The sequence below is a fragment of the Bubalus kerabau genome, chromosome 4 (genome assembly GCF_029407905.1).
Source record: "Bubalus kerabau isolate K-KA32 ecotype Philippines breed swamp buffalo chromosome 4, PCC_UOA_SB_1v2, whole genome shotgun sequence".
Taxonomy (NCBI): domain Eukaryota; kingdom Metazoa; phylum Chordata; class Mammalia; order Artiodactyla; family Bovidae; genus Bubalus; species Bubalus kerabau.
In genome coordinates, this window is record NC_073627.1 from 71547144 (window position 1) to 71565586 (window position 18443).

Sequence of the window (18443 nt, forward strand, 5' to 3'; positions counted from 1 at the left end):
CTAAACTAATTAAAGAGCAAATTAACAATGTGCCACTAATGGGCAGTCTGCTCCTTGCATGACTCACTCATCTTTCACAAAGAATAAGTGATCTGTATTAGAAATGAGCCGAGAAGGATGTTTTTGGGGATAACTATCGCTGTCATTGCAATGTTAAATCGCAGGCTCAGCCCCTGGACAAAAAGAGACGGGCTTATCAGAGCCAGGAAAACAGAAGCCCCAGCCTGATAGCTCTGACTCAAGGCCTTGTTTCAAAGCTATGACTCAGTGCAACGCAGCCAGCCGGGCAGCCCTGTCCTCCAGCCCTCCCAATCCAGCCATTCACTCGCTAATGTGCGGGTTGCGTGCCTCACACCGATTATTTCTGTCAAGTCCTTCAGATCAGCCTTATTTTCTCGTAAGCATTCATCTTCATTTCCAAGTGAATGAAGAGGGTGTCCATAGAGTAGAGTGAACTGTTCAATCAAAACAACAGCTGAAGAAACTGCTAGAAGAATGTTCACTGTAACACAGAGGCTTTTCACAGTTCAGTGTGGTTGTAGGTACGGTGGTCATGAGTGTGCTTGTGAAGTGGGGCAGGACATTTTACCGTGAGGATCAGAATCCTAGTTTACATGTGTCACTATTGAGTGGGTATTTTTATGTTTATTTTTTCCCTTCTTAAAACTTTTATTTTTATAATTTTATTTATTTACTTTATTTATGTATTTTTGGCTGCACTGGGTCCTCGCTGCTGCATGGGCTTTTCTCTAGTAGAAGTGAGATGGGGCTTCTCTCTAGTTGTGGTGCTCTGGCTTCCCATTGCAGTGGCTTCTCTTGTTGTGGAGCACGGGTTCTAGGCCCTTGGGCTTTAGTAGTTGTGGCTCCTGGGCTCTAGAGCACAGGTTCAGTAGTCGTGGCGTACCAGTTTAGATGCTCCTCTGCATGTGGGAGCTTCCCAGACCAGGGCTCAAACCTGTGTCTCCTGCACTGGCAGGCAGATTTTTTATCACTGAGCCACCAGGGCAGCCCCCTTTTTGCAACTTTTTATGACTTCTTTTATGCAAGTCATCCCTTCTTGGGGCTAAACTACAAAGACATATTTTTTCATTGTTTCTTTATTTAATCACCTACATTATGTAATTGGTTGATTAAGGGGCAACAGCCTAGTGATCCAGTATAAGTAAGACTGTATGTCCATCAACAATAGCCCAAGTGTGATAATGAATAACAATTGCCAGCGTACAGACATGACAGGGGTGGGGGTTCCATGGAAAGCCCCCATCCTTGATGTCAACCTTGGTACTCAGGGCTGTCTATTACTACTAGGTTTAGAAAGAGGCTAAACCAGAAGCCCAGAATTTTATTTGAATTCAGTTGACACCATGCTGGTCAACACTTTCCCAAATTTTTTCTGACACCTGGACTTCCAACATATAACTTCTGATGTGAACCCAAAATTTCTGATGACAACCTCTGTTTCATCTTAACTTATTGAGAAATGATCCTTATTCCCGGTTACCTCTTGTAGCTCAGCTGGTGAAGAATCTGCCTGTGATGCAGGAGACCTGGGTTAGATCCCTGGGTTGGGAAGATCCCCTGGAGAAGGGAAAGGCTACCTACCCCAGTATTCTGTCCTGGAGGAATTCCATGGACTGTATAGTTTATGGGGTTGCAAAGAGTCGGACATGACTGGGCAACTTTCACTGGCTAATAGAAAGTTTTGCAATAAACCGTCTGGAATTTGAGTGGAGTGATTGCAAGTAATTTAATATAAAATAATTGTTATTTAATAGGTGAGTAAGAGATGCTTAGAGAAATTACTATGATTTGCTCCAACAGCACAAAGCTGATAGAACTTGTACTTTCTGAGTATAAATCTCTTGTTCTTTCCAGTTGCTCTCTGTGATGGACTGAACTGTGTCCTCTCCCCCATCCTCATTCATGTATTGCAGTCCTAACCCCCAAAGTGACTGTTTTTGGAGATAGGGCTTTTAAAGAGGTGACTAATGATGCATGAGATTATACAGGTGGGGCCCTAATCCAACAGGACTGGTGTTCTTTTAAAATGAGGAAGAGACATCAGGGCCATAGGCACATGGAAAAACAGCCATGTGAGGACCCAGGAGAAGACAGTCAAGGAGAGAGGCCTCTGGAGAAACCAACTCTTGATCTTGGGTAGACTTTGGGAAAATAAATTTCTATTAAATTAAAAAAAGATGAAGAAGAAGAGGTAACAAAAACAGCCTCCTCCACTCACATGATAGGACTTGGAACACCATATATTTTTTGATCCAAGGATACTCCATTTATCTATGATATTAAGTTCAAAATATCTGAATGAAAAGAAATCTATTCTATTAACATTTGAACGTCTGGTCTCATGAATCATGTAATGGAAATGTAATTATATTTATCAGATGAAAAATACTACTAAATACTTTAATGTTTGGAAATGTCAGTTTGATTAGAACATTTCTCTTTTCTTTTGAATGACAAATACTGAATAGACGTGGACTTCAAAAAATCAGGAGAAAAATGCAATATTTTTCTTTAAAAAAAAATGTGTTGACACAAGCCTCCATTTTTCCTACTTGAAATGTGAGAAAAAATGTTTTTATTTAGACTTAGTGTTATGTTAAATTTCACCCAAAGATTATACTTTTTCTTTTTTTTTTAAATTTTATTTTATTTAACTTTACAATATTGTATTGGTTTTGCCATATATCAAAATGAATCTGCCACAGGTATACATGTGTTCCCCATCCTGAACCCTCCTCCCTCCTCCCTCCCCATACCATCCCTCTGGGTCGTCCCAGTGCACCAGCCCCAAGCATCCAGTATCGTGCATTATACTTTTTCTATTTCTGTATGTTCCTGTACAATTTCTAATTATATATTTTGACTTAGTTGTGAAAATATTACTAAAAATGTTAAAATAAAATATAGAATGTTGCATTATAAGAATAAAAATATAATTAAATATAACTATTTATAAATCTTATTAATATGGCTACACAGTATTAAAAAAAAAAATCAAAGTACTACCCCAATATAACCTGTTTGGAAAAGTAAATAGCTAACATTCTTCAAAGTATGAAGTACAGAAAACAGAATGTATGTTATTTGGAACGAACATTCAAGAAAAAGTTATTTTGATTACAAATTGAATTTTAATGATGATGTCTTCCAATTTTTTCAGAATATAGAAACTGAGTAACACAGCTGAAAATTATCTTATTTGAAAAAAATATTCAGGCATGAATGTAGGTGAGGTGGTTGTATTATTATATAATGTGAGAGGAAAAATAAGGATTAACATAATAAAATACGTCTTTAATACAGATGGCTAACAAACACATGAAAAGATGTTGAACATCATTGGTTATTAGAGAAATGCAAATCAAAACTACAATGAGATACTATCTCACACCAGTCAGAATGGCCATTATCAAAAAGTCTACAAACAATAAATGCTGGAGAGGGTGTGGAGAAAAGGGAAGCCTCTTGCATTGCTGGTGGGAATGTAAATTGATATAGCCACTATGGAAGGTGGTATGGAGATTCCTTAAAAAACTAGGAACATTTTTTATGACCATGTTACCACCATATGACCCAGCAAGCCCACTACTAGGCATATACCCTGAGGAAACCAAAATTGAAAAGGACACATGTGTCCCAGAGTTCATTGCAGCACTGTTTACAATAGCTAGAACATGGAAGCAACCTAGATGTCCATCAACAGATGAATGGATAAAGAAACTATGGTACATATATACAATGGAATATTACTCAGCCATAAAAAGGAATGCATTTGAGCCAGTTCTAATGAGGTGGATGAACGTAGAGCCTATTATACAGAGGGAAGTAAGTCAGAAAGAGAAATATAAATATTGTATACTGAGACATATATATGGAATCTAGAAAGATGGTACTGATGAATTTATTTTTAGGGAAGCAATGGAGAAACAGACATTAAGAACAGACTTATGGACATGGTGGAAGGAGAGGAGGGAGAGGGTGAGATGTATGGAGAGAGTAACATGGAAATTTTCAATGCCATATGTAAAATAGCCGATGGCAATTTGCTGTATGATTCAGGGAACTCAAACAGGGGCTCTGTGACAATCTAGAAGCGTGAGATGGGGAGGGAAATGGGAGGGAGGTTTGGGAGGGATGGAACATGGGTGTACCTATGGCTGATTCTTGTTGAGGTAGGACAGAAAACCACCAAATTCTGTAAAGCAATTATCCTTCAGTTAAAAAGATAAAGAGGCAAGTAAATAAAATATGTCTTTAATATAGCACTTTAGAAATGGAGTATTTCCAAATGTAAAAATAATCACTTATTTAGAAGAGTAATACATATTTGTTGTCTAAAAGTTAAAATTCCTATAAAATTATGTTTAGCCATGAATAAGGGACTTCTCTTTCTCATAAAATCCAAATATAGACTATACTTACTTTATGTATATAAATGACATGGGGAAACTGGAAAGAGGGGGAGAAAGGAAGAAAATGTCTTCATTTATAGCAGATAGTTAAACGCACCTTGGGATATATTCATTATGGACATACACAATTAATCCTTCAAGAGACTGCAGCTCACATCATGCTTTCCTTACCTGTTCCCTGGCTTACACCTGCGCATTAGCAGCGCACCTGGCTGAAATGTGAGTGACTCCCAACACCAGCTTGTTAAATCTTTTTCTATAAATTTTACTCTTTAAAATGTAGCAAAATAAATCCAGAAACAAAGAAATGCACCTACATAAACAAGAAGATCCCGGAAAAGCATAAGCAGCCACTGGATTCAATGAGAAAGCACGGGTGGAATGAGAGTTTAAGGGACCTTAGAGCACTATGAATATTTTTCACAGCATCACAACTCACAGCGTCAGAAACACCTGGTTCTGCAAACGGGCTGGTCCACTGGGAAAATTTTCCACAGCGTTCAATGAGCCTCAGAGTAGGTTTAATGCATAGAACGGTACATAGATTATGTAGATATCAGCTACATGCTCAACTGAAGTTAAAAATATTCTGGCCAAGGGCTTTCTTGGCAACTATTGTTCTGTCCACAGTAAATAAATCTTTATTATGCACTCTTACTTCACATATTAGTAGCAAAACTCTAAGTATTATGGAACTTGCCTGATTTGGAGAACATACTGGGGTTGAAATCAACTGATTCTAATTTGGTGTGAAGACCTAAGACATCCTTAGGCAAAACAGTAAGCAATATACCTAGTAAACAATAATTTCCCATTCTGTTACCCCATTGCAGTCCTTCATCTGTGCCCAGTGACCACCTATATGCTTCCTGTCTTTATACTTTGGATTATTCTAAGTAACTCATTTCAAATAAAGTAACTTTATTTTTTTGGGCTCCAATATCACTGCAGATGGTGACTGCAGCCATGAAATTAAAAGACGCTTACTCCTTGGAAGGAAAGTTATGTCCAACCTAGGTAGCATATTGAAAAGCAGAGACATTACTTTCCCAACAAAGGTCTGTCTAGTCAAGACTATGGTTTTTCCAGTGGTCATGTATGGATGGGAGAGTTGGACTGTGAAGAAAGCTGGGTGCTAAAGAATTGATGCTTTTGAACTGTGGTGTTGAAGACTCTTGAGAGTCCCTTGGACTGCAAGGAGATCCAACCAGTCCATTCTGAAGGAGATCAGCCCTGGGATTTCTTTGGAAGGAATGATGCTGAAGCTGAAACTCCAGTACTTTGGCCACCTCATACGAAGAGTTGACTCATTGGAAAAGACTCTGATGCTGGGAGGGATTGGGGGCAGGAGGAGAAGGGGACGACAGAGGATGAGATGGCTGGATGGCATCACTGACTAGATGGATGTGAGTCTGAGTGAACTCCGGGAGTTGGTGATGGACAGGGAGGCCTGGCGTGCTGCAATTCATGGGGTCGCAAAGAGTCAGACACGACTGAGCGACTGAACTGAACTGCACTGAACTGAGTGATTGGTGGTTTTGAACACCTTTCATGTATTTATTTATCATTTATATATCTTTTTTTTTTTTTGAGAAAAGTCTACTCAAATCCTTTGGATCATTTTTAAACTGGACTGGTTAGCGTTTTGATGCTGAATAGTCTGAAATAGTCTAGAATTGTAACACTCTACCAAAAGTCCTTCTAGCATGTTATTCTGGAGATACTAGGAACAAGAATATGTCATTATGGAACCAAATTAATTGAACATGATCCTCTTCTATTTATACTCTTGGGATTATTTAGCAATTCACTTATTTTATGTAGCTTGCTCACAAGATATATTTTTAAATATTTAAATTTAAACTTTGGCTGAACATTCAGAAATTAAATTCAACCTATAACTATGTTTGAATGTTTATGACTAAAAATAGTTTAAATGATAAAAGAATTCTGCACACAGCCAACTTTAGGTCTAATGTAGGTAGAAAGGGAATAATTAGTAAAAATGGGTTTTGAAAAGATGTTTATAAATGGAATTCCTCATCAAGCTTATTCATCTTTCAGGCTTCACAACTGGTCACAGCATTTAACATCTAAGAAAAGTTTTCAAAGCATAAATTTCTTTTTAGTAACTATGACAACATTCAAAACAAGAATTTTAAAAGGGCTCTATTTTTCTCCCTTTTTACTTTTGGCAATAATCATTTCTGCTTCGGAAAAAAGTTCATCTAAATTTATTGCACCTCTTGACTTAGAGATTAGTGCATACCACAAATTAGCTCTGTTTTAGCTTTAGGATGCAATTTACAGTAATAGAAAGAGACTTAAAAGTGTTGGTGTGAAATGGTGTTAAATTATATTTTACACGCTTTAACTTAAAGTGTCAGGTACATTATATTTTTTCATGTTTCTTAGAATGCCATTGCTTGCTTTCAATTAATTTTTATTATAGTTACTTTACAATGTTGTGTTAATTTTTGCTGTACAACAAAGTGAATCAGCTAACATATTTCCCTGCTTTTTTGGATTTCCTTCCCATTTAGGTTACCACAGAGCATTGAGTGGGCTTCCAGGATGGCTCAGATGGTAAAGAATATGCCTGCAATGCAGGAGACCCAGGTTCAATCCCTCGGTGGAGAAGATCCCCTGGAGAAGGAAATGGCAACCCACTCCAGTATTCTTGTCTCGAGAATTTCATGGACAGAGGAGCCTGGCAGGCTACAGTCCATGGGGTTGCAAAGAGTTGGACATGACTGAGCAACTAACATACACACACATACACACACACACACAGAGCATTGAGTAGCATTCCCTGAGCTATACAGTAGATTCTCATTAATTATTTATTTTATACATATTAATGTATATACATATATCAATCAATTCAGTTCAGTTCAGTCGTTCAGTTGCATCTAACTCTGAGACCCCACGGACCGCAGCACTCCAGACCTCCCTGTCCATTACCAACTCCCAGAGTTTACTCAAACTCATGTCCATTGAGTCGGTGTTGCCATCCAACCATCTCATCTTCTGTCATCGCCTTCTCCTCCTGCCTTCAATCTTTCTCACATTGCTGCTGAGTCACTTCAGTCGTGTCCGACTCTGTGCGACCCCATAGATGGCAGCCCAGCAGGCTGCCCCGTCTCTGGGATTCTCCAGGAAAGAACACTGGAGTGGGTTGCCATTTCCTTCTTCAATGCATGAAAGTGAAAAGTGAAAGTGAAGTTGCTCAGTTGTGTCCGACTGTCAGCGACCCCATGGACTGCAGCCTTCCAGGCTCTTCCATCCACGGAATTTTCCAGGCAAGAGTACTGGAGTGGGGTGCCATTGCCTTCTCCATTTCTCACATTAGGGTCTTTTCAAATGAGTCAGTTCTTTGCATCAGGTGGCCAATGTATTGGAGCTTCAGCTTCAGCATCAATCCTTCCAGTGGATATTCAAGACTGATTTTCTTCAGGATTGACTGGTTTGATCTCCTTGAAGTCCAAGGTGATCTCAAGAGTCTTCTCCGACACCACAGTTCAAAAGCATCAATTCTTCAGTACTCAGCTTTCTTTACAGTCCAACTCTCACATCCATACATGACTACTGGAAAAACCATAGCTTTGACTAGACAGACCTTGTTGGCAAAGTAATGTCTCTGCTTTTTAATATGCTGTCTAGGTTGGGGACAGCTTTTCTTCCAAGGAGCAAGCGTCTTTTAATGTCATGGCTGAAGTCGCCATCTGCAGTGATTTTGGAGCCCCCCAAAATAAAGTCTGTCACTGTTTCCATTGTTTCCCCATCTATTTGCCATGAAGTGATGGGACCAGATATCAATCACAATCTCCCAGTTTCAGGTACATTATTATACAGTTTTCTTCCCATTTCACTTTAAAGCTTCATTTGCATGATCAAATACAGAATAAGACATATTTCAAAACAAAGCACATAGATATCCCACACATACATGAAAAGGTGCTCAACATCACTAATCATAATGGAAATGCAAGTCAAAATCACACCTCACACCTGTTGGAATAGCTGTTATCAAAAAGACATGAGATAAGGGTTGGTGAGGATGTGGAGAAAAGGGAACCTTTGTGTACTGTTCGTGGGAATGTGAATTGGTGCAGCCCACTGTGGAAAATAATATAGAGGTTTCTCAAAACATTAAAAATGGAACTACCACATGACCTAGCAATCCCACTTTTGAATATTTATCCAAAGGGAATGAAATCAGGATCTGGAAAAGAGATCTGTACCCTGCAGCATTGTGTTCACTACAGAAATCAGAAACAACCTAAATGTCTATGAAGAAATAGATAAAGATGTGATACATATGTGTATATATACACACACACACATATATATACATATATACATACATATACATACATACATATATACATACATTTGTACATATATATGTACAAATATATATATATATTCTGTATATATATGGAGTCCTTGGTGACTCAGCTGTAAAGAACTCACTTTCAAAGCAGGAGACTGCTTGCAATGCAGGAGACACCAGTTTGATCTCTGTGTCTTGATCAAGAAGATCCCCTGGAGAAGGAAATGGCAACCCACTCCAGTATTCTTGCCTGGAGAATTCCATGGACAGAGAAGCCTGGCAGGCACAGTCCATGGAGTCACAAGAGTTGGTCACGACTTAGCGACTAAATCACCACCATATATGTATATACATACAATAAAGATGAACACCCTTCCATTTGCAATAAGATAGAAGGAAACTTGAAGGATTATGCTAAGTGAATTAAGACAAAGACAAACACATTATGATATCACATACATATATATAATCTAAAAATGCTGTACTCATAGGAACAGAGAGTAGAATGGTGATCGCCAGCATTTGAGGGGGTGGAGGACAGGAGTAGATGCTGTTCAAAGGGATCAGATTTCCAGTTAAAAGATAAATAATTCCTGGTAATGTAAGGTACCGCCTGATGACTACAGTTAATACTGCTGTATTATATTCTTACAAATTGCTGTGAGAGTAGATTTTAAATGTTCTCATGAAATGCATAAAAAGGTAATTATGTGAGATGATGAAGGTGTTAACTAACTCTATGGTGGTCATCATTTTCCAATATGTCAGTGTATCAAATCACCATGTTGTTCACCTTACTCACACATTGTATGTCAATTTTGTCTCAATAAAACTGGAAAAAGGTGCTACTTGTTTACCTAGTTGAAGCAAAGAAAGTTGTTTGGAATTCAGTTGGATAATTAAGCATTCACATGTTTATATTTTATTAAATTGAAAGAGAAAATGAGTCCATATTCACATGTAAAAACTGAGGATATTGAATAAGGCTTATTTTACAAATCAGAAAAAGATCCCTCCATAGGCGTTAAAACTTCTCAGGAAGAAAGGATAAATAATTTTTTAAATAGGTCATTTTTTTAATCCCAGAAAATATTTTTTATTTTATTTTTTCCTCTTATTTATTTATTTTTATTGAAGTTTAATTGATTTACAATGTTAATTCCTGTTGTATAGCAAAGTGATTCAGTTATACATATATATACCTTCTTTTTTTGTATTCTTTTCCATAATGATTTATCATAGGATTTTCTTTTAATTGCTTTACAATGTTGTGTTAGTTTCTGTTGTACAACAACATGAATCAGCTTTAGGTATACATCTATCCCCTTGCTCCTGGACCTCCCTCCTGCTCTGCAGTTCTATCCTTCTAGGTCACCCAGAGCACTGAGCTGTGCTGTCTGTGCTTAGCTATCTATTTTACACATGGTAGTGTATATATGTCAATGCTACTCCCCCGAGAATATTGAATCAACAAACAATATGTACTTGTCCTTTCTCCCTATTATTAGCAACCCATAGCATAAAAACGAAAACCACAATAAAACACCTCATGATTTTGCCTATATTTTATTAAAAAATAAAAAAGGTTAAAATTCTCATAACATTTCTTTTATACTTATGTAATGGAGCAAATGATGGCTGTTTTACATAATTCTTTGGAGCACTCAAGTTTTAAAATGATTTTTTTGAAGGAAAAATAACAGGAAGATCCATGTGGCAATCTTCTTAATAGGTCCTGAATCACAGCATAAAGATAAGTTACTTGTTTTTCATGGACTTTTTCAGTTCTTAGTGATAGATATGTCTTATCAGGTGGCATTAAGTGGTTACATTTAGATATATATCATGCTTCTGGTATTCAATGAAACTTAGAATCTTTAAAAATACTAGACAACAGAAAAACACTTGGTAGTGAAGCCAGTTAAATCTGTTATAAATAAGAAATGTTTTATGGGTTCCTTTAAAAGTTATTCTTTCAGTTGACACCATTTTCATTGAAATGCCCAAATGATGAAATTAAACATTTTTAGTCATTACAATGACATAAATCTGCCTAGAAGCTCTTTAGTCAGCTTATCTTACATGCATTCTTTGCCATTGTTACAGAACATAACTTTTAGGGACAGAATTTTATGAGAAACTCTCAGTGGTATTACTCATAATAAATTTACTTCATGTGCATGAATAATGTTTAGAATTTGTCAAACACCACCAAGACATTTTTAAACCTAAATTTCCCATAAGGCCAAAGAGAGGTGCTTGTATAAAAATGCAAGTTAAATTGTTGGCCTGTAGAGTCAGTGTCAAATATCCTTTTAAAGAGAGTTTGTAGAGGTTTTGTTGTTGCTGTTCAGTTGCTAGGTCTTGTCCAACTCTGTGACTCCATGGACTGCAGCATGCTAGGCTTCTCTGTCCATCACTATTTACCTGAGTTTTCTCAAATTGTTGTCCATTGCTTGGTGATGCTATTTAACCATGTCACCTTCTGCCACTCCTTTTGCTTTCAATCTTTCCCAGCATCAGTGTCTTTTCCAATGAGTCAGCTCTTCACATCTGGTGGCCAAAGTAATGGAGCTTTTGCATCAGTCCTTTCAATGAATATTCAGGGTTGATTTCCTTTATGATTGACTGGTTTGATCTTCTTGCAGTCCCAAGGACTCTCAAGAGTCTTCTCCAGCATCACAATTTGAAAGCATCAATTCTTTAGTGCTCAGCCTTCTTTATGACCCAACGCTCACATCTGTACATGACTATTGGACAATCCATAGCTTTGCCTATATGGACGATTGTAGGAAAAACATCAGCAGCCAAGAAATTAAAAGATGCTTGCTCCTTGGAAGGATTGTAAAGGATTTTAGAGGTAGATTATCTCATTAAAATGTGGCATAGTGAATGCTTTTCCTCATTTTTCTATCTTCTCTGGCTCGCAACTGGTTTGTTTCACACCAGGGTTCACTCCATGGGGAAGCATTTTACACGGTGGCTGATTACATAAGTCCTGGTTTGAGAGGTGTTTCTGCATATAGGTGTTTCTCAGGATGGATCTAGGAATACTGGCTGTACCCTACAAAGAAATGTAATATTGATGACTCAACATAAATATCAGCAGCGGGCAGTTCCTGGGAAGAAACAGATGTGCCCAGCGCATAGTATGTATTTTAGTCTTTTCCCTCCTCTACCAGAAGGAAACCAAAGTTTGAGGGAATGTAAGTAATCTGTCCATTGCTGGAGAAGGCAATGGCACCCCACTCCAGTACTCTTGCTTGGAAAATCCCATGGACAGAGGAGCCTGGGAGGCTGCAGTCCATGGGGTCGCTAAGAGTTGGATACAACTGAGTGACTTCACTTTCACTTTTCACTTTCATGCATTGGAGAAGGAAATGGCAACCCACTCCAGTGTTCTTGCCTGGAGAATTCCAGGGATGGTGGAGCCTGGTGGGCTGCCATCTATGGGGTCGCACAGAGTCAGACACGACTGAAGCGACTTAGCAAGTAATCTGTCTAATATACAACAGCTAAATGTAAAACTGGTTTCAGACATAAGTCTATTGTTATGCCAAAGTCTTGTTTGGGTTACATTCTCCTCCTGTATTCTACTATAAAACTGAGAAGTCATTATTTTATGTAACGATGATCCGTACACTTTCTGTCTCTTTCCAAACATGTGATTTTTTTTTTTAATTGGAGGAAAATTGCTTTACAATGTTGTGTTGGTTTCAGCCATACAACAAGATGAATCAGCCATAATTATACATATATCACCTCCCTCCTGAGCCTCCCTCCCACTCCCCACCGCATCTCACCTCCCCCAGGTCATCACAGAGTGCCAGGCTGGGCTCCCTATATTATATAACAACTTCTCACCAGCTATCCATTTTACACATGATAGTGTAAGTATGTTGATGGAGAGCATGTCTTTTTGTCATCTTTTAAGTCCAATACCAGAAATGTGTTTGATATATAAGGGAAAGATGAAACATGCCTCATGTTCGTATCACTTGAGACTTTGACAGAGCTTAGTTTTCCTGATTTTTGCCTTCTGCCTGGCTACAGCCTTTGGAAACTCTCAATTAAAATCTTTGTATCTTCCAAAGATCTTGTAAGTCCCACCTCTCACTGGTGACATCCTCTGTTACATTTGGGTTGGAATCTTTCCCTTGACTGGGCAGCCTCAAATTTCCATTTTCTTGGTTTGGTTTGTGCCAGGAGTGAAAAGGTGCAGAAAATGGAAAGAAAACATGTCATCTCCTCTAGTAGAGAAAAGCTGTTATAATGGACATCCTGATGGCAAGGACAACCTCTCACATTCTCGTATGAGAGATAAAAGTCTCTTCAGAGTCTCAGCAGATTTCACCACCGAGATGTAAGACAAGTAAAGTGCCTGCTCGGTTCAAATTTGCCCTGATGTTCAATATTTGTGGGAGATATATGGATTTATTTTGAGTTAAATAAATTTACCAAATGTGAAGAAATATTTGCATTCCTTTAGGCTTAAAGTTCAGCAAATTAGTGTAGCTTATTTTTGTTTTGTGCTTTTATAGAAGCCCTTGTTTTCTATGATGGGCTATTATGTTGAAGATGCCGTACTCTTTTTTACTACTTATTTGTAGGAAATCCAGTGCAAAACCAATCTTTATTATTACTGTTATCATCACCAGTTACTCAAGAAAAAAGAGTGCCTACTATTGGCCAGGTAATGGAGAAGACATACAATCAGCAAATGAATATTGGTATGTCCAGGGTGATACGTGCTATGAAGAAAAATAAAACTGAGCAAGGTGAGAGAATGTGAGGTTGTAGAAGGTAGTAGCCATTTTACACAGGGTGGTGATTTGGCTTCTTTTGGTGAGATCACACTTGAGAAGAGAACCAAGAAAGTAAGAAAGGCAGTCACATGATCTTCTGGAGGATGGGCATTGCAGACAGAGTGAACAGTATGTGAAAAGGCCCTGGGGGAGAACACTTGATGTGCTGAAGGAGTAGCAAGATGGCTGGAGGAGAATGAGCTTGAGCTGATGGAGATAATGTCAGAGAGCCAATGGGAACCATATTCACGTCTTTGACTTTTTCTTAAATGGTGGAGTGGTGACATGACCTGCTCAAAGGGAGAATGAAGAGAAAGGGGGTTGGGGCAGGAAGTCCAGGTCAGAGGCTACTGAAAATAATCCAGATGGAAGACCATGGTGGCTGAGGTCACAGTGGCAGCAGCAGAGGTGGTAAGAAGCAGTCAGACTCAAGATGGATTCGGAAGGAAGAGTCAACAGGGCTGACTGATGTATTGGGCAGGGAAGTCCAGGATAATCCCATGGACTAGGGCCTGAGTTGCTGGAAGAGAAGGGTTGCTATTCACTGAGACGAGGGGCACATTACGAGGAGGAGGTTTTGTGGTGACAAGAGGGACAGCGCCATAAAAAATGCATTGCATTTTTCATTTTAAAATTTAAACAAATCTAGGGGGCTTTAATTTTGGCATGAATCTTAACATGAGTCTGCTAAGAATTTCTTTGGGGAGACAGATCTTCTTTTTAAGGTCTTGAATAGGATTTTTATTCATCATAACTTAAAGGAACAATAAACCCAAGTTAGTCGTGATAAAACATAAAATCTCCACCGTCAGTCTGTGTATACAACTGTCTTGTGGATTTCACCTCCCTGAATAACAGAGGTGACTTTGTGGTGTGTGAAGCCAGAGAGCATATGGTTAATGTAAATAGTGAACTAGCTATCTGGGGTTTTAAGAGTCTGGGCTTAGATTAAATTAATGGGAAATATTTACAGAGAATCCAAGTAGTAATATGCTGGTGATATCGAGTGGGGACTAGGGAGTATGGCCCCAATGTCCATGAAGACTTCTGGATCCTGGCTGCTGTGGGGATCACGAATATTTGGGTGGTTTTCCTGTGTATATAAAGAGGGGGCCATGCACGGATGGTCAGGAAACATCTTCAAGTGCACAGAGATACCTACTGAGCTTGAATGGCCACCTTTTCCTTTCCATCTATGCAGCTAACAATTGTGAGTTTGTTGATTTATTTTCCATATATTGGTTGGAAATCCACTTTCTTTAACAATTAAATGTCCCTCTTGGAGGGGATATGTGTATACTTATAGCTGAGTTACATGAGAAAAAAATTAGGGTTAGGGTTTAGGATGAGTATCAGGGTTAGGGTTAGGGTTAGTTGTACAGCAGAAACTAACACAATATTGTAAAACAATTATCCTCCAATTAACCAAAAAAAAAAAAAAAAAAGAGTAGTGAGAACAGACATCCTTGCCTTGTTTCTAACATTAGGAGAAAATATTAGTTTTTTACCATAAATCTAATGCTACTTCTGCTCAGTCACTTCAGTCATGTCCAATTCATTATGATCCCATTGACTGTAGCCCACTTGTCTTCTCTGTCCATGGGACTTTCCACATAGGAATACTGGAATGGGCTGCCATTTCCTTCTCCAGGGAATCTTCCTGACCAGGAATCAAACCTGCCTCTCCTATGTCTCCTGCATTACAGGTGCATTCTTTATCCACTGAACCACCAGGGAAGTCCAAATATAATGCTACCTATAGCTATTTTGTAGACACTCTTTATAAAGTTGAGGAAATCTCCTTCCTTTCTATTTTTCTGAGAGTTCTGTCAAATGCCTTTTAAAAAGGCATTTGCCTTTTTGTCAAATACTGTTTTTTCAAATGCCTTTTCTGCATTAGTTAATATGGTCATGTGGTTTATCTTTTAGTGTATTAACATGGTGAATTATATGAATTGATAAGCGAAAATTGATAACAGCTTTTTTTATTGCACCAACTTTGTATTCCAAGGATAAACCTCACTTGACCATTGCAAAAAAACAACAACAACCCAGAAGTGTCCCTCTTATTCAATCAAAACTATATATAAACTTGAATTTATCATGAGGTTTACCCAGAGTAGTAAGTGATAAAACTCCACAATTAATAGTCCTCTTGGGAGTAGCTGTGGTGCCCCCCAGACACACTTGCCAAGGGTCCTTGTACTTTTCTAACAAGTGCCTTTTCATCAACCAAACATCACAAAAGCCTAAGTTAGGAAACAGTTCTAGGAATAACAGACTTCTATAAAGAGGTGAGATTCTGACGAGCAGCCTCAACCGAGCAATCTTGTTTCTAAACATAGAAGTAATTTTCAGGCCTTTTACAGGGCAGGGAGACAATTATTGCCAAAACAAATAGGGCAGTGTGTCTATACCTCAGGCCCTGAGTGGCGCAGTCTGGGCAGGGCCTCCAGCTGGGGCGGCCACACATCAGCCTGGCTGGACCACACTGGGCTGAGGACCACTCTTGATTGCCTCTGAACAGTTTAAGCATGTCTTGTTAATTGATGGATTAGCTGAATGCAGAATATGAGACACAGATTGCTGATGCATTTACTTGACAACAAAAATGTACTGTCTGTGAGAGGGTTGGGAGGCTTTCATCAAGAATGTTAATAACATGTGAAACTTTAGGATATACTTCCAAGTTGTCTCAAAATTTTGTGTATAGCCCTGAAATGATCCTTTCCAATTTATCTTGAGTGTCAGGATAGGAATGTGATGGATGAATGTTCCTCTCTCCAGTTAAGTTAGGAGTTTGAGAACTGAACTTACAGGGGTTTCCACAAATAGCTTTATTGAGCTTCCAAATTATGGCTCATCAGTGCATACTTCTGGGCACTTTTGGGTCTCCTGTCACTCACTTGCATCAGTAGGTTTGCTTGGATTCCACCCCCACCCTACCTCTGATTTAACTCCAGAACCATGGCCTTTATCTCTATCCATCCCTGTTGCTGGTGTTGAATATCCAGATTGCTTGAATTGTAAGAATTGTAAGTAACACTATAATGAACATCTTCATATGTACAGATCTGAATATATTTTTGTATTATTTACTTAGAATAAATCCTCAGAAGTGGAATTACTGTGGGAGTTTGTACTAATTTATACCATCAACAAAATGTGTATACACTTGTGTCAGTATTCACCTTTATTTTTAAACTTAGGACTTTCATCATCAGCAGATACCTTGTTCTCCTTTAATTCTTATGAGTTCTTCATTTTATTGTAGATCTCTTCTTCATTATTCAGCTCTAAGTGCCTTGTGAGGGATAGCGTGATTCTTCCTACATGTTGTGGGTCTGCAATTTTAGATAAAAAACTCAGTTATGTAAAAACTAACTGTATTTTTTTTTCTATTAATACAAGAGAACACCATATTCCAACTATTTAACCTTGTGGCAGAAACTAAATCTTGATCAATTCATGATTCAGTGAAACTCAAATAAATTCAATGTGATGTATTCTGATATTCTGATCAACTCAAGTAAATTCACCACATTCAGATTTTTTTTTTTAATCTTAATAAGTTCAGTTCAGACTCTTGAGTTCATTCTACCCTGCCCTTCCATGGTTGCTTCTGCAGGACAGTATGAAGTGTTCCTGACCTCAGCATATCATCTCATTGATGCTTTCATTCCATGATAAGCTTGGATTTGGTGGTTCTTACCACTTTCATCCTGCCCCCTCTCTTGGCTTCTCCTAAAAAGTTAAGCATAAGTCTCCCTTATGCTCATATCTCTCAGATCCTTCTCAGCATCTCTTTTATTTCCAACTGAACTTCTCCTCAGCCTCATCCAGGGAAATTTTTTCTCTTAAGGCAAGGGGACAAATTGAGCTTAGTCAACAATCTTCTAAATCCCCAAAGTTTCCATAAAGTCTAGAAACTTAGGCAACTTCTGCATAATATCATTGAATACATTTTCAATCTGCAAAAATATGATATAATTTTATCTATGTTTCCAGACATGTGGGCGCCATGTATTACGTAAGATAAGAACTCAGCTTTTGAAGCTCAAAAGTAAAGAATCAACTTGTTTTGTTCTTTACATTCTATTGGGTTCTCTTCTTTAAGACACAAAGGGGAAATATTCTAGCTTTCTGGATTGGGTCAGGTGGGGAATGTTGGGAGAACACACAAGTTAATATTTCTCATTGTTATTTATATAACAACATTCATTCTTTACCCATGTTCTTGGGAAATGGCCAGCAAATCAATTTCAAAATATCCTTTTGTATATGTATCGTTGGAATATGTAGGGTAGAAGAAGCTAATAAGATGAGGGTTTTGACAAGAAATCTGTAAATAACTCCTTCCAGTTCTTCCTCCAACTTCATGGTCAGTTTATTCGTGGTATGATGTGGTTGCTTTTGTTTCTTTGACGCCTACAACAGAGCCTGCCACCTAATGCTTTCTCAATAAATGCTTGATAAAGAAGCGAAAGGAAAGCTGTGGTGAGCACTATTCAGCAAGTGGGGTACCCTACTCAGAGGCAAATCTAAAGTCTGTTTGCCCACTAGATCTAGGTAAGCTTAATTATTATGTAATCCAGACTTATATTCCAAGATCTATGGCAATGGTCACCCAGGATAGTTCACATTTACTGAAGAACATGAAAACTGGTACATATTATGGACACTTCAGCTTATAGAAAATGTTCTCAATTGTCCAATATTTGAAAACAAATATTGTCATAGACAGAATACATGAAAGACGTGGAATCTAAATGCTTTTGCTATTAACAGAAAAATATTTATTACCATCTGATAGAATAACATAAGAAGTCTGCATTTGTCTGCTGTGGATGGAATGTTTCTGCCCTTCCA